Genomic DNA, 18,297 nt, shown 5'->3' with positions numbered 1-18,297 from the left:
AGAAAGAGAAAAACACAAAAAAGACACAAGACATAAAAATTATGAATCAAAACACACAATGCATGCAAGAACACTTTGAATGTCAAGATGAACACCAAAAACTTTATTTTTGAAAATTTTTAAGAAAAGAAAAACATGCAAGACACTAAACTTAGAAATTTTCAATGTTGAGACATTAATAATTAAAAAATGCATATGAGAAACAAGAAAAGACACCAAACAAGAAATTTTAAAAATCAAACAAGAAGACTTACCAAGAACAAGTTGAAGATCATGAAGAATGCAATGCATGGATTTTCGAAAAATGCAAGAAAGAGATAAACATGCAATTGACACCAAACTTAAAAATTGACACAAGACTCAAACAAGAAACATCAAAATATTTTTGGTTTTTTATGATTTTGTAAAATTTTTTCGGTATTTTTCGAAAATTATTTTGAAAAAGAAAAATAAGGATTTCAAAATTTTTAATGAGAATTCCAGTAATCATGCAACGTTAGTCTAAAGCTCCGGTCCAGGAATTAGACGTGGCTTACTAGCTAGCCAAGCTTTCAGTGAAAGCTCTGGTCCAAAACACTAGACATGGCCAATGGCCAACCAAGCTTTAGCAGATCATTACATACAAAAGCTAAATTGCTGAGAAAGACAAAGAAGCTCTTCTCTAATGATAGTTAAAACCTCGGTCCAAAGGATTAGCCATGGCTTTACAGCCAGCCAGACTTCAACAGATCATCATGAAACTCTAGAATTCATTCTTAAAAATTCTGAAGAACATAGAATAATTAAATTTTTTTATTTTTTTGATTTTTGAACATTTTTTGAAAATAAAAATAATAAAAACAAAAAGCTTAAAATTAAAATAAAATTACCTAATCTGAGCAACAAGATGAACCGTCAGTTGTCCAAACTCGAACAATCCCCGGCAACGGCGCCAAAAACTTGGTGCACGAAGTTGTGATCCTTAACAATGGCGCCAAAAACTTGGTGCTCGGAACGTAATTCACACACTTTGTCATAACTTCGCACAACTAACCAGCAAGTGCACTGGGTCGTCCAAGTAATAAACCTTACGTGAGTAACGATCGATCCCACGAAGATTGTCGGCTTGAAGCAAGCTATGGTCACCTTGTAAATCTCAGTCAGGCGAATTCAAATAGTTATAGTGTTTTAATAATTAAAAGATAAATAAAACATAAAATGGGATAGAGATACTTATGTAAGTCATTGGTGAGAATTTCAGATAAGCGTATAGAGATGCTTTTGTTCCTCCTGAAGCTCTGCTTTCCTGCTGTCTTCATCCAATCATTCCCATTCCTTTCTATGGCAAGCTTTGTGTAGGGCATCACCGTTGTCAATGGCTACTTCCCATCCTCTCAGTGAAAATGGTCCAAGATGCGCTGTCACCGCACGACTGTTCATCTGTCGGTTCTTGATCATACTGGAATAGGATTCAGTAATCCTTTTGCGTCTGTCACTACGCCCAGCACTCGCGAGTTTGAAGCTCGTCACAGCCATCCCTTCCTGGATCCTACTCAGAATACCACAGACAAGGTTTAGACTTTTCAGACCTCAAGAATGGCCACCAATAGTTCTAGCCTATACCACGAAGACTCTGATCTCATTATCAGAAGGCTAAGAGATATACATTCAAGCTTGTTTGCATGTAGAACGGAAGTGTTTGTCAGGCACGAGTTCATAAGTGAGAATGATGATGAGTATCACATAATCATCACATTCATCATGTTCTTGTGTGGGAATGGATATCTTAGAGAAGAAATAGACTTGAATTGAATAGAAAAATAATAGTACTTTACATTACTTCATGTGGAACAGCAGAGCTCCACACCTTAATCTATGATGTGTAGAAACTCTACCCTTGAAAATACATAAGAACAAGGTCCAGGCATGGCCGAATGGCCAGCCTCCCCAAATGGCATATGAATTCGAAAATTTGGAAAAAGACCCCCAGTACAATTGTAAAGAGTTCTATTTACCCTAAACTAGTTACTAGGGTTACAGAATTGAGTAAATGATGCTGAAAATCACTTCCGGGCCCACTTGGCGTGTGCTTGGGCTGAGCATTGAAGCTTTCACGTGCAGAGGTCTTCCTTGGAGTTGAACGCCAGTTTGTAACCTGTTTCTGGCGTTTAACTCTAGAATAGGGCAGAGAGCTGGCGTTGAACGCCAGTTTGTGTCGTCTAAACTCGAGAAAAGTATAAACTATTATATATTGATGGAAATCCCTAGATGTCTACTTTGCAACGCATTTGAGAGCGCACCATTTGGACCTTTGTAGCTCCAAAAATTCCACTTTGAGTGCAGGGAGGTCAGAATCCAACAGCATCTGCAGTCCTTCTTCAACCTCTGAATCTGATTTTTGCTCAAGTCCCTCAATTTCAGCCAGAAATTACTTGAAATCACAGAAAAACACACAAACTCATAGTAAAGTCCAGAAATGTAATTTTTATTTAAAAACTAATAAAAATATACTAAAAACTAACTAAATCACACTAAAAACTATGTAAAAACAATGCCAAAAAGCGTATAAATTATCTGCTCATCAGACAGCAGAGTGCGAGCAGGCCTTCTAGGATTTCACAAGGTTCTTGGGACAACCACCTATTCTAACTCGACCACGGGAAGGAGAGCCACTTATATTTTACCTCGCAGTAGGCAATCGGGCAGTAGCCTCAGCACTAGTCCGAGAGGACAACAGTGGACAACAACCTATATACTTAATCAGTAAAGCACTATAAGGGTCCGAACTAAACTACCAAAAAATAGAAAAATTCGCATATGCTCTCATACTAACATCCCGACGACTTCGCCCATATTTCCAAGCTCATATCATCAGGGTTCGGACCAACCAGCCTATAAAAGGCATTCTACAGAAGACAGACTTAGCAGGAAGAATCCTACAATGGGCAGTTGAGTTCTCCGAATTCAACCTTCAATATGTAGCTCGGACAGCCATCAAATCACAGTATCTGGCCGACTTCATTGCAGAGTTTACGGACACCTCAGAAATCCCTACAGAATGGAGTCTCTACATAGACGGTTCCTCAAACAAAACCGAAAGTGGTGCAGGCGTGATAATAGAAAGCAATCAGGGAACCCAAATCAAACTTTCCCTTAAATTCGGGTTCCCTGCTTCAAATAACCAGGCCGAATATGAGGCACTACTAGCTAGTTTGAAGCTGGCTAAGGAGGTTGGAGCTCAAAAGCTTATCATCTTCAGCGACTCACAAGTAGTCACCTCACAAATAGTAGGGAGCTACCAAGCTAAGGATCCCACCAAGAAAAAGTACTTGGATAAAACCAGGGAACAGCTCAGACAACTCAGGGAATATGAGGTCCGCCATATACCTCGGGAACAAAATGCTCGAGCTGATGCACTCTCAAAACTAGCCAGCACCAAACCAGGGGGCAACAATAGAAGCCTCATCCAGGAGATGCTGCAGAACCCGTCAATCTCAGAAGAAGAAAATGTCTTAGCCATAATAGGTCTGGATCAAGGATGGATGACTCCCATAATTAACTACCTCAAAATAGAAACACTCCCTACAGATAAGAAGGAGGCAAAGAGGTTAAAGTGGGAAGCACAATACTACACCATCATAAACAATACTCTATACAAGAGAGGAATTTCAACACCACTGTTAAAATGTGTACCGACTTCCAACACAAAGGAAGTTTTAGAAGAAGTACACAGTGGCATATGTGGCAACTATCTCGGAGCATAAGCCCTCGCCAAAAAAGTAATCCGGGCCGGATTCTATTGGCCAACTTTACAAAAAGAAGCAATGGAATTCGTAAAGACATGTCCACCATGTCAGAAACATGCTAATTTTCACATCGCCCAACCAGAGGAGCTCATCAGCGTAACCTCACCCTGGCCATTTGCAAAATGGGGACTCGACCTCCTTGGGCCCTTCCCTCAAGGATCAAGACAGGTCAAGTTCCTCATCATTGGGATAGACTATTTTACAAAATGGATTGAGCAGAACCCCTAGCCAACGCCACTACTCAAAGAAGTCGAAAATTCCTATATAGAAACATTGTCACAAGGTTTGGGGTTCCATACTCCATCACCACAGATAATGGCACTCGATTCACAGAAGCAAGTGGTGCACGAAATTGTGATCTCAACGGCGCCAAAAACTTGGTACGCACGCTCATAATCTCAATTCTTTTTCACAACTCCGCACAACTAACCAGCAAGTGCACTGGGTCGTCCAAGTAATAAACCTTACGTGAGTAAGGGTCGATCCTACGGAGATTGTCGGCTTGAAGCAAGCTATGGTCATCTTGTAAATCTCAGTCAGGCAGATTCAAATGGTTATAAGGTTTTGATAATTAAAATATAAATAAAATATAAAATAAGATATAGATACTTACATAATTCATTGGTTAGAATTTCAGATAAGCGTATGGATATGCTTTGCTCCTTCTGAATCTCTGCTTTCCTACTGTCTTTATTCAATCATTCATACTCCTTTCCATGGCAAGCTGTATATTGGGGGATCACCGTTGTCAATGGCTACCGTCCGTTCTCTCAGTGAAAATGGTCCAAATGCGCTGTCACCGCACGGCTAATCATCTGTCGGTTCTCACTCATGTTGGAATATGATCTATTGATCCTTTTACGTCTATCACTATGCCCAACACTCGCGAGTTTGAAGCTCGTCACAGTCATCCCATCCCAAATCCTACTCGGAATACCACAGACAAGGTTTAGACTTTCCAGATCTCAGAATGCTGCCAATTGATTCTAGCTTATACCACGAAGACTCCGATCTTTCGGAATGGAGGCTAAGAGATATGCATTCAAGCTTATTTTCATGTAGAACGGAAGTGGTTGTTAGGCACACGTTCATAGGTGAGAATGGTGATGAGTGTCACATAGTCATCACATTCATCATGTTCTTGGGTGCGAATGAATATCTTAGAATAAGAATAAGCTTGAATTGAATAGAAAAACAATAGTACTTTGCATTAATTCATGAGGAACAGCAGAGCTCCACACCTTAATCTATAGGGTGTAGAAACTCCACTGTTGAAAATACATAAGTGAAAATAGGGTAGACATGGCTGAGTGGCTAGCCTCCCATGGAGGTCTCAGAACATAAAAGTTACATAATATGTTCCAGAGATGTAAAATAAATCACTAAAAGTAGTTTTTATACTAAACTAGTAGCTAGGGTTACAGAAAATAAGTAACTAAGTGCAGATAGTGCAGATATCCACTTCCGGGGCCCACTTGGTGTGTGCTTGGGCTGGGTATTGAAGCTTTCATGTGTAGAGACTCCTCTTGGAGTTAAATTCCAGCTTTCAACCTGTTTGTGGCGTTTAACTATGGTTTGTAACCTATTTCTGGTGTTTAACTTCATAATAGAGTAGGAAGTTGGCGTTTGAACGCCAGTTTGCGTCGTCAAAACTCGGGCAAAGTATGGACTATTATATATTTCTGGAAAGCCTTGGATGTCTACTTTCCAACGCAATTAAGAGAGCGCCAATTGGGTTTCTGTAGCTCTAGAAAATCTATTTCGAGTGCAGGGAGCTCAGAATCCAACAGCATCTACAGTCCTTTTTCAGCCTCTGAATCAGATTTTTGCTCAGGTCCCTCAATATCAGCCAGAAAATACCTGAAATCATAGAAAAACACACAAGCTTAGAGTAAAGTCCAGAAATGTAAATTTTGCTTAAAAACTAATAAAAATATAATAAAAACTAACTAAAACATACTAAAAATTACCTAAAAACAATGCCAAAAAGCGTATAAATTATCCGCTCATCACAACACCAAACTCAAATTGTTGCTTGTCCCCAAGCAACTGAAAATCAAATAGGATAAAAAGAAGAGAATATACTATAAATTCCAAAATATCAATGAAACTTAGCTCCAATTAGACGAGCAGGACTAGTAGCTTTTTGCCTCTAAACAGTTTTGGCATCTCACTTTATCCTTTGAAATTCAGAATGATTGGCATTTATAGGAACTCGGAATTTAGATAGTGTTGTTGATTCTCCTAGTTCAGTATGTTGATTCTTGAACATAGCTACTTTATGAGTCTTGGCCGTGGCCCTGAGCACTTTGTTTTCCAGTATTACCACCGGATACATAAATGCCACAGACACATAGTTTGGTGAACCTTTTCAGATTGTGACTCAACTTTGCTAGAGTCCCCAATTAGAGGTGTCCAGGGTTCTTAAGCACACTCTTTTTGCTTTGGATCACGACTTTAACCGCTCAGTCTCAAGCTCTTCACTTGACACCATCACGCCACATGTACATGGTTAGGGACAGCTTGGTTTAGCCGCTTAGGCCAGGATTTTATTCCTTTGGGCCCTCCTATCCATTAATGCTCAAAGCCTTGGATCCTTTTTACCCTTGCCTTTTGGTTTAAAGGGTTACTGGCTTTTTGCTCTTGCCTTTTGGTTTAAAGAGCTCTTGGCTTTTTCTGCTTGCTTTTTCTTTTTCTTTCTTTTTTTCTTTCTTTTATTTTCGCCATTTTTTTTCGCAAGCTTTTGCTTTTTCACTGCTTTTTCTTACTTCAAGAATCAATTTTATGATTTTTCAGATTATCAATAACATTTCTCCTTTTTCATTATTCTTTCAAGAGCCAATAATTTTAACATTCATAAACAACAAATTCAAAAATATGCACTGTTCAAGCATTTCATTCAAAAAACAAAAAGTATTGCCACCACATCAAAATAATTAAACTAATTTCAAGGATGAATTTGAAATCATGTACTTCTTGTTCTTTTGTAATTAAAAACATTTTTCATTTAAGAAAGGTGATGGATTCATAGGACATTCATAGCTTTAAGACATAGACACTAGATACTAATGATCATGTAATAAAACACAAACATAAATAAAACATAAAGCATAATTTTTGAAAAACAGAAAAATAAGGACAAGGAGATTAAAGAACGGGTCCACCTTAGTGATGGAGGCTAGTTCTTCCTCTTGAAGATCCAATGGAACGCTTGAGCTCCTCTATGTCTCTTCCTTGCCTTTGTTGCTCCTCCCTCATAGCTCTTTGATCTTCTCTAATTTCATGGAGGAGGATGGAATGCTCTTCGTGCTCCACCCTTAGTTGTCCCATGTTGGAACTTAATTCTCCTAAGGAGGTGTTGATTTGCTCCCAATAGTTTTGTGGAGGGAAATGCATCCCTTGAGGCATCTCAGGGATTTCTTGATGAGGAATTTCCTCATGCTCTTGTTGAGATCCATGAGTGGGCTCTCTTGTTTGCTCCATCCTCTTTTTAGTGATGGGCTTGTCCTCTTCAATAAGGATGTCTCCCTCTATGATAATCCCAGCCGAATTTAAGAGGTGACAAATGAGGTGAGGAAAGGCTAACCTTGCCTAAGTGGAGGACTTGTCAGCCCCCTTGTAGAGTTCTTGAGGTATAATCTCATGAACTTCCACTTCCTCCCCAATCATGATACTATGGGTCATGATAGCCTAGTCTATAGTAACTTTAGACCGGTTGCTAGTGGGAATGATTGAGCGTTGGATGAACTCTAACCATCCTCTAGCCACAAGCTTAAGGTCATACCTTCTCAATTGAACCGGCTTACCTCTTGAGTCAATTTTCCATTGAGCTCCTTCCACACATATGTCCATGAGAACTTGGTCCAACCTTTGATCAAAGTTGACCCTTATAGTGTAGGGGCGTGCATTTTCTTGCATCATTGGCAAGTTGAGCGCTAACCTTACATTTTCCGGACTGAAATCTAAGTATTTCCCCCGAACCATTGTAAGCCAATTCTCTGGATTCGGGTTCATACTTTGATCATGGTTCTTAGTGATCCATGCATTTGCATAGAACTCTTGAACCATTAAGATTCCGACTTGTTTTATAGGATTGGAGAGAACTTCCCATTCTCTTCTTCTAATCTCATGTCGGATCTCCGGATACTCACTCCTTTTGAGCTTGAAAAGGACCTCAGGGATCACCTTTTTCTTGGCCACAACTTCATAGAAGTGGTCTTGATGGACCTTTGAGATGAATCTTTCCATCTCCCATGACTCAGAGGTGGAAGCAACTGCCTTCCCTTTCCTCTTTCTTGAGGTTTTTCTGGCCTTAGGTGCCATTAATGGTTATGGAAAAATAAAAAGCAATACTTTTACCACACCAAACTTAAAAGGTTTGCGCGTTCTCGAGCAAGAGAAGAAAGAAAGTAGTAGAAGAAGAAGAAAATAGAATAGATGGAGGGAGATATATAGTTCGGCCAAGGGGTAGAAGTAGTGGTTGTAATGTGTGAAAATAAAGGAGTGGTGAGGGGTTTATATAGGGGTGGGGGGAGGGTTAGGTTTCGTGTATTAGGGTTAGGTTTTGGAGGGAATGGATTTTGAATTTGGAGGTAGGTGGGGTTTTTGGGAAAGAGTGGATGGATGTGATTGGTGAAGAGGTGATGCGTAATGGTGATGGAGGTGATTGGTGAAAGGTATTTGGGGAAGAGGGTAAGATTTGATAGGTGAAGGGTATTTGGGGAAGAGTGTTATGGAAAGGTGTGAAGAGGAGAGAAGAAGAGGTGGGGTAGGTGGGGATCCTATGGGGTCCACAGATCCTGAGGGGTCAATGACTTAGCATCCCTGTTCCATTTAGGCATGTAAACGCCCTTAGAGTGTAATCCTGGCATTTAACGCCAGACTACTGCTTATTTCTGGCGTTAAACGCCAAGCTGTAACCTGTTTCTGGCGTTTAACGCCAGCTTGATGCTTCTTTCTAGCGTTAAACGCCAGTCTGATGCTTCTTACTGGCGTTTAAACGCCAGCAAGCTTATCCTCAAGGGTGTGCTATTTTTAATGCTATTTTTTATTTTATTTTTGATTTTTTAGTTATTTTTGTGACTTCACATGATCATCAACCTACAGAAAACATAAAATAACAATGGAAAATAAATAGATATAATTAAATAACATTGGGTTGCCTCCTAATAAGCGCTTCTTTAATGTCAATAGCTTGACAGTGAGCTCTTATGGAGCCTCACAGATAATCAGAGCATGGTTGGGGCCTCTCAACACCAAACTTAGAGTTTGGTTGTGGCCTTCCAACACCAAACTTAGAGTTTGAATGTGGAGATTTTGTTTGACTCTGTATTGAGAGAAGCTTTTCATGCTTTCTCTCCATGGTTAAAGAAGGAGAACATTGAGTCTTAAATACAAGGTAGTCCTCATTCAACTGAAGGACCAAGTCTCCTCTGTCAACATCAATCATAGCTTTTGCTGTGGCTAGGAAAGGTCTGCCAAGGATGATGGATTCATCCTCATCCTTCCCAGTGTCTAGGATTATGAAATCAGCAGGGATGTAAAGGCCTTCAACCTTCACTAGCACGTCCTCTACTAGTCCATAAGCCTGTTTCATTGATTTGTCTGCCATCTCTAGTGAGATTCTTGCAGCTTGTACCTCAAAGATTCTCAGTTTCTCCATTACAGAGAGTGGCATGAGGTTTATCCCAAACCCCATATCACACAGAGCCTTCTCAAAAGTCATGGTGCCTATGGTACAAGGTATGAAGAATTTTCTGGGATCCAGTTTCTTCTGAGGTAATGTCTACCTCATTAATGCATTCAGTTCATTGGTGAACAAGGGGGTTCATCCTCCCAAGTCTCAGTACCAAATAACTTGGCATTCAGCTTCATGATTGCTCCTAGATATTTAGCAACTTGCTCTTTAATGATGTCTTCATCCTCTTCAGAGGAAGAATATTCATCAGAGCTCATGAATGGCAGAAGGAAATTCAATAAAATCTCTATGGTCTCTATATGAGCCTCAGATTCCTTTGGTTCCTCAAAGGGAAACTCTTTTCTGTCCAGAGGATGTCCTATGAGGCCTTTCTCACTGGGACTCACGTCCTCCTCACTCTTTCCAGGTTTAGCCATGTTGGTCATGTTATGGCCTTGCACTCTCTCCTGGGATTTTCTTCTGTATTGCTTGGGAGAGTACTGGGAGGAGTTTCAGTAATCTTCTTACTCAGCTGACCCACCTGTGCCTCCAAATTTCTAATGGAGGACCTTGTTTCATTCATGAAACTTAGTGTGATCTTGGATAGATCAGAGACTATGATTGCCAGGCCAGAATGGCTCTGTTCAAAATTTTCTGTCTGTTGCTGAGAAGATGATGGAAAAGGTTTGCTATTGCTAAACCTATTTCTTCCACCATTATTGTTGAAGCCTTGTTGAGGCTTCTGTTGGTCCTTCCATGAGAACTTTGGATGATTTCTCCATGAAGGATTATAGGTGTTTCTAATGACAAGTCATCTTAGCCTAGTTTCACTAGTCTTTTTCCTTTGTTTTCATTTAGTTTTATGCACTTTCTTGGGCCATAAGTAAGCCAATTGGGTGGAATATCATGTTTCCCTAGATTCAATCAACTATGGATGAATTGATGCATTTTCATGAGTTTTATGCCATAATTGCTTATATGACAAGAAAAAGAATAACTCTCATGATTAGAGCATAGCTTTGATGCAATTGTTGGTTGATGATAGTTGGAATAAAGCTTGGAAGAAGGTTGCAAGAATGGGCTTGAAAAGAGGGATTCACGTTTGTGCTAACGTTTGCCTCAAACGTTAACTCAAACGTGAGAAGCAGATGAAGAACACCCTGGAGAAGAGCCAACATTTGCGCCAACGTTTGCCTCAAACGTTGAGGCAAACGTTGGCTGAAGAAGGAGCAAGGGAAGGCAACGTTTGTGCCAACGTTTGCCTCAAACGTGAGGTCAAACATTGACGCCAAAGAGAAGAGAAAGAGCACTCCTGGGCATGGCAACGTTTGAGCCAACGTTTGCCTCAAACGTGAGGTCAAATGTTGGCCACATATTAGCAAGGAGAAGCACCCCTGGAGCAAACCAACGTTTGCGCCAACGTTTGCCTCAAACGTGAGGTCAACCGTTGGCGCCATAAAAGCAAAGAAGAGCACCTCTGTTTGATGCATTGAGTGAGCCACGTTTGCGCCAATGTTTGCCTCAAACGTTGGGCCAAACGTTGGCCAAAGGAGTAGCATGGGGGAACCACGTTTGAGCTCATGTTTGACCTCAAACGTTGGCTCAAACGTGGAAGACAGCAACTTGGCCGAGCTGCATAATGTCACACAAGGGACGTTTGAGTCAACATTTGCCTCAAACGTTGACTCAAACATGAATGGTTCATGGCCCGGTTCACAAATGAATTTCTTCCCAATACCAAGAGCAATCAACGGAGGCTACTATCAACCCAATTCCATCAAGACTAAAGGCCCAATTCAAGGCTTAATGATCATTTGAAGAAAGTGTATAAATAGCTTAGGATTTGAAGTTTTAGAGAGCTTCCTTTTTAGAATTTTTAATACTTGCAGTAGAGAGCTCACCTTAGTAGTTGCTTTTAGAATTTGAGAGTTCCTGGGAAGGAGAATTGAATTCTCTTCCTCTGGGTTGTTTTTGTTTTCTTTTCTACACACTTTGTCTGAGTCTTGAGTGTTGAGAATTGAAGGAATTCTGTTTCATCTCCCCTTGAGATCTCTCTATTTTGATTTACTGCATCATTGAGAATTTGCAATTTCACTTCTTTTCTTCTACTGCTTAATCTTTACTTTTCTTGCAATTGAATTCTAAATTTGGATCTAGGAAGGCATTAAGATCTAGACTTGGTTATCTAGTCTCTTGGGTCCTGAGATCTATTGGTTTCCATTTCAATTTCCTTGTTTCGTTGCTACACAAAGCTTATTGCTATTGTCATTTGGGATCCGGTCTAATTGAATCCATCTTTTATATTTCTGTTTGTTGAATTTTACTTTTCCTTGTTTAATTTCTGCAATCCCAATTCCCAACTCCCTTTATAATTCAAGCATTTTACATTTGTTGCACTTTAAGATTCTGCAATTTACATTTCTTGCGTTCTAAGTTTCTGCCATTTAATTTCTTGTTCTTTAAGATTCAGCTCTTTTTCTTTTTGTTCCCTTTAATTTCATGCATATCACCCACTCCCCTTTACATTCTATATAATTTAATTCCTGTCAACATAATTTCACACAATCAACACTTGTTTGCTTGAATAATTCAACCACTAAACTAAAGTTGCTCAATCCTTCAATCCCTGTGGGATCAACCTCACTCCCGTGAGTTATTATTACTTGATGCGACCCGGTGCACTTGCCGGTAAGTTATGTGTCGGATCGTTTTCCGCAAATTGGGAACTACCTTTTGAACTCATGTGTAATGCAAGTGACATTGCAATTGGTGCTGTGCTTGGACAAAAGAAGGGAAACTTGCATCACGTCATATATTATGCAAGTAAAGTATTGAATGAAGCTCAAAAAAATTACACCACAACGGAGAAGGAATTGTTAGCTGTGGTTTATGCATTTGATAAGTTCAGATCATACTTGATAGGATCCAAAATTGTGGTTTATACTGATCATGCTGCCATTAAGTATTTAATGTCAAAACAGGATGCTAAGCCAAGACTTATCAGGTGGATATTACTCTTACAAGAATTTGATATTGAAATAAAGGACAAGAAGGGCACTGAAAACCAAGTTGCTGATCATTTATCAAGACTACCACAAGAAACAATCCAAGAAGCCTCACAACCTGTGAATGAAAGCTTCCCAGATGAACATTTCCTGCAGATTCAACAAGCACCTTGGTTTGCTGACATAGCAAACTACAAAGTAGGGAGGAAGATACCTCAAGAATTATCTAAGCAACAAGTGAAGAAGTTAATCAATGAAGCAAGAAAGTTCTTGTGGGATGAACCTTTCCTGTTCAAGACATGCTCTGATGGAGTAATTAGGAGATGTGTTCCTGAGAGTGAAATAAGAAATATACTGTGGCATTGTCATGGCTCAGCCTATGGTGGACATTTTGGGCCAGAAAGAACAGTTGCAAAGATACTACAGAGCGGGTTCTATTGGCCAACTATCTTCAAAGATGCTAGAGAATTTGTTCACCAATGCAACGAATGCCAGAGAACAGGAGGCCTGACAAGAAGGAATGAGATGCCTCAAAACTTCATTCTGGAAGTGGAATTATTTGACTTATGGGGTATTGACTTCATGGGACCTTTCCCCCCTTCCTATTCTTTTAGATATATTTTGGTGGCAGTAGAATACGTCTTAAAGTGGGTGGAAGCCATAGCCACAACCACCTGTGATGCACAAATTGTCCTTCAATTCCTTAAGAAGCATATTTTCACTAGATATGGGGTTCCCAAGGGTCTTGTGAGTGACGGTGGTAGCCATTTTTGCAACAAACAGATAGAGAAGCTCCTCCATAAATATGGAGTGATTTATAAAGTAGCCACGCCATATCACCCCCAGACCAATGGACAGGCTGAATTGGCAAATCGGGAACTGAAGAAGATTCTGGAAAAGATAGTAGGAAGTTCAAGAAAAGATTGGGCTCGGAAGCTGGAGGATGCACTCTGGGCATACAGGACAGCTTTTAAAACTCCCATTGGGAAGTCACCCTTTCAGCTATTATATGGCAAATCATGTCACCTCCCTGTGGAGCTTGAACACAAAGCTTTTTGGGCTACTAAACTCCTAAACCTTGACTCTGAAGCAGCAGGAGAGAAAAGGTTATTGCAGCTAAATGAACTGGATGAATTTAGGCTAGAAGCCTATGAAAGTGCCAAGATATACAAGGAAAAAGCCAAGAGGTGGCATGACAAGAAGGTCATGAAGAAAGAATTCAAACTAGGGCAGCAAGTACTTTTGTACAACTCACGGCTCAAGATATTCCCTGGCAAGCTTAAATCTAAGTGGACTGGTCCATATTTGGTAACCAAGGTTTTTCCTTATGGAAGTATTGAATTGCTAGATGAAGCAACAAAGAGTCAATTCACAGCAAATGGTCACAGAGCAAAGCTGTACTTAGGAGGACATTGGGTCAAGGAAAAAGAGGTCCAGAGCTTACAACATCCTTGAAGCAAAAATTGAAGAATGTCAAGCTAGTGACATTAAAAGAGCGCTTGTTGGGAGGCAACCCAACCTGAGGTAATCATTTTCTTTCAATGGTAGTTCAATAAAAAGATTAAGTGGATTCACCTGCAGTGCAACGAGCTAAGTTTGGTGTCACACATCAAAATAATTTAAAGGAGAATGAAAGATTTTAAGTTTGGTGTTCCACCAAAAATCTAGTTTAAAAACACATTCTCACCTTCTGCATAAAGGGTTGCTAGTTCCAAGCAATCAGATGAATCATTTAATCATTGTTTGTTTCTACTTTGTAGTTTTATTATTTTTAGCTAAGACACTGGGAATTCACATATGATCAACTCGATGCATCAAAGGTAGTGGCAAGGGACTAAGTTTGGTGTTCACACACACCAAAGTAAGTTCAAAAGCCCATAAGAAGGTCCTGCACACTAACTAGTTATCTAAGGGCTTGAGAAACAAGCAACTTCCCTTTAATTCTGCAGGGATTCAAACACTTTCTCGGGAGGACTTCACACCATCAGTTGAGAGTAAGAAGAAGAAGCCACCAAAAGGTTGTATTGACACTTAACTCCATCAACATGCAAATTTTATAAATTTGAAGTTTGAATATGCCTATCTTAGCAGTAACAGTTAGTTCAGTAGTTATGCATCTTGAATATTATTATCAATAAGAATGGTAGTCTAAGTGTACTTATGTGTTTACTTTCACTTAACTAATGCATGCTTTGTCCCCTGCATCTTTTCAATTCAATAAAAGAAATGTTTGAAGCATGAAGTAAGATGGTTCATTGTTAGCTAGAAGTCAAATAATAGTAAGTGGTGGCATGTATCTGTGATTGTGTGGCAACTCACTATTAGTGAATAAAAGGAATAGATTGTTCTCTTTTTAAGAAGAAAGTAGTTCACTGTTTATGAATCTCAACAAAATAAAAGTCCTTGGGTGAAAAGAAAAACAAAAAGAGAAGAGAAAAAGCCAAAAGTGGCAACAGAACAAAAGAAAAATAAAAAGAAACAAAGCTAGACACCAATAGTTTGAACTTTAGAATATATGCCTGTGGTGTCTTTGTACTAGGATCTGCTTGGATTATTAAGTTCTTTGGAGTGCATTAACACTTGGTAACTTGGGTTAACTAACCCGGGATTATCAACTGAAGGTCCACTTTCAAGAGCAACCTAGCTACAAGACATTTAGTAACCCAAAGAGGTGCTGGGCATCAATGTTCTAAGAAGGGATGTGAGCCAAGTGTCTAAAGTGAATAATGTGTCAAGCATAAATAAAGAAAAGAGCTTGTTACACATGACACTGAACTAAAACTTATAAAGAAAAGAATTCAGTAAACAAGGACAAAGGAATAATGAGAGGTCATAGCAGTGTTTTGCTTGATGCTTAGAGAGAACTTTCTAGGCTTACTTGTCAATAAGAAGTGAGTAGTTATATATCTGCATAAAACCCCATGAGCTACCAATAATACTCTGCTAACATGAGCATTCTCTTTTGTTTTCATTCTTTCTTCTTAATAATTCTGTTCTTGCTTAGGGACAAGCAAGTTTTAAGTTTGGTGTTGTGATGACAAGTCATCTTAGCCTAGTTTCACTAGTCTTTTTCCTTTGTTTTCATTTAGTTTTATGAACTTTCTTGGGCCATAAGTAAGCCAATTGGGTGGAATATCATGTTTCCCTAGATTCAATCAACTATGGATGAATTGATGCATTTTCATGAGTTTTATGCCATAATTGCTTATATGACAAGAAAAAGAATAACTCTCATGATTAGAGCATAGCTTTGATGCAATTGTTGGTTGATGATAGGTGGAATAAAGCTTGGAAGAAGGTTGCAAGAATGGGCTTGAAAAGAGGGATTCACATTTGAGCTAACGTTTGCCTCAAACGTTAACTCAAACGTGAGAAGCAGATGAAGAACACCCTGGAGAAGAGCCAACGTTTGCACCAACGTTTGCCTCAAACGTTGAGGCAAACGTTGGCTGAAGAAGGAGCAAAGGAAGGCAACGTTTGCGCCAACGTTTGCCTCAAACGTGAGGTCAAACGTTGGGCACATATTAGCAAGGAGAAGCACCCCTGGAGCAAACCAACATTTGCGCCAACGTTTGCCTCAAACGTGAGGTCAAACGTTGGCGCCATAAAAGCAAAGAAGAGCACCTCTGTTTGATGCATTGAGTGAGCCACGTTTGCGCCAACGTTTGCCTCAAACGTTGGGCCAAACGTTGGCCAAAGGAGTAGCATGGGGGAACCACGTTTGAGCTCATGTTTGACCTCAAACGTTGGCTCAAACGTGGAAGACAGCAACTTGGCCGAGCTGCATAATGTCACACAAGGGACGTTTGAGTCAACGTTTGCCTCAAACGTTGACTCAAATGTGAATGGTTCATGGCCCGGTTCACAAATGGATTTCTTCCCAACACCAAGAGCAATCAACGGAGGCTACTATCAACCCAATTCCATCAAGACTAAAGGCCCAATTCAAGGCTTAATGATTATTTGAAGAAAGTGTATAAATAGCTTAGGATTTGAAGTTTTAGAGAGCTTCCTTTTTAGAATTTTTAATACTTGCAGTAGAGAGCTCACCTTAGTAGTTTCTTTTAGAATTTGAGAGTTCCTGGGAAGGAGAATTGAATTCTCTTCCTCTGGGTTGTTTTTGTTTTCTTTTCTACACACTTTGTCTGAGTCTTGAGTGTTGAAAATTGAAGGAATTCTGTTTCAATCTCACCTTAAGATCTCTCTGTTTTGATTTACTGCATCATTGAGAATTTACGATTTCACTTCTTTTCTTCTACTGCTTAATCTTTACTTTTCTTGCAATTGAATTCTAAATTTGGATCTAGGAAGGCATTGAGATCTAGACTTGGTTATCTAGTCTCTTGGGTCGTGAGATCTATTGGTTTCCATTTCAATTTCCTTGTTTCGTTGCTACACCAAGCTTATTGCTATTGTCATTTGGGATCCGGTCTAATTGAATCCATCTTTTATATTTCTGTTTGTTGAATTTTACTTTTCCTTGTTTAATTTCTGCAATCCCAATTCCCAACTCCCTTTATAATTCAAGCAATTTACATTTCTTGCACTTTAAGATTCTTCAATTTACATTTCTTGCGTTCTAAGTTTCTGCCATTTAATTTCTTGTTCTTTAAGATTCAGCTCTTTTTCTTTTTGTTCCCTTTAATTTCATGCAAATCACCCACTCCCCTTTACATTCTATGCAATTTAATTCCTTTCAACACAATTTCACACAATCAACACTTGTTTGCTTGACTAATTCAACCACTAAACTAAAGTTGCTCAATCCTTCAATCCCTGTGGGATCGACCTCACTCCCGTGAGTTATTATTACTTGATGCGACCCGGTGCACTTTCCGGTAAGTTTTGTGTCGGATCGTTTTCCGCACATCAGTTTCCATAGGGTTCTCCCATGTAATTCACCTCGGCCATTACAGATTTCTCAGGATTATAAGCTTCTTCTTCAGAAGATGCTTCTTTAGTACTGTTGGATGCAACTTGCAATCCATTCAAACTCTAAGAAATCATATTGACTTGCTGAGTCAATATTTTGTTCTGAGCCAATATGGCGTTCAGAGTATCAATTTCAAGAACTCCCTTTTTCTGAGGCGTCCTATTGTTCACCAGATTCCTCTCAGAGGTGTACATGAACTGGTTATTTGCAACCATTTTAATGAGTTCCTGAGCTTCTGCAGGGGTTTTCAGATGAAGAGGTCCTCCTGCAGAATGGTCCAATGACATCGTTGACAACTCAGACAGACCATCATAGAATATACATATGATGCTCCATTCTGGAAGCATGTCAGTAGGACACTTTTTGATCAATTGCTTATATCTTTCCCAAGCTTCATAGAGGGACTCACCTTCCTTCTGTATGAAGGTTTGGATTTCCACTCTAAGCTTGCTCATCTTTTGAGGTGGAAAGAATTTGGCCAGGAAAGCACTGACCAACTTTTCCCAAGAGTTCAGGCTTTCCTTAGGTTGTGAATCCAACCATGTTCTAGCTCTGTCTCTTACAGTAAAAAGGAAAAGTGTAAGCCTGTAGACCTCGGGATCAACTCCATTGGTCTTGACAGTGTCACAGATTTGTAAGAATTCAGCTAAGAACTGATGGAAATCTTCCAATGGAAGTCCATGACACTTGCAATTCTGTTGTATTAGAGAAAGTAATTGAGGCTTAAGCTCAAAGTTGTTTGCTCCAATGGCAGGAATTGAGATGCTTCTTCCATAGAAGTTAGAAGAGGGTGCGATAAAGTCACCAAGCATCTTCCTTGCATCTCCACCATTGTTATTGGGTTCGGCCATGTGTCCTTCTTTTTCGAAAATTTCTGTCAGGTCCTCTCCAGTAGGT

The 18,297-nt window shown here is 39.6% G+C and overlaps 1 non-coding gene across 1 annotated transcript; it reads left to right on the top strand.

Moving 5' to 3' along the window:
- The first annotated feature begins 17,741 nt into the window (after nt 1-17,741).
- On the top strand, nt 17,742-17,849 carry LOC148577449 (small nucleolar RNA R71). The gene has a single exon (XR_015902771.1). It is a non-coding gene; the product is annotated as a small nucleolar RNA R71 (small nucleolar RNA).
- Nucleotides 17,850-18,297: the final 448 nt, after the last annotated feature.

This window comes from Arachis ipaensis, chromosome B1 (assembly GCF_059453495.1).
Source record: "Arachis ipaensis isolate K30076 ecotype BB chromosome B1, ASM5945349v1, whole genome shotgun sequence".
NCBI lineage: Eukaryota > Viridiplantae > Streptophyta > Magnoliopsida > Fabales > Fabaceae > Arachis > Arachis ipaensis.
This window is presented reverse-complemented; position numbering and strand designations above follow the sequence as displayed.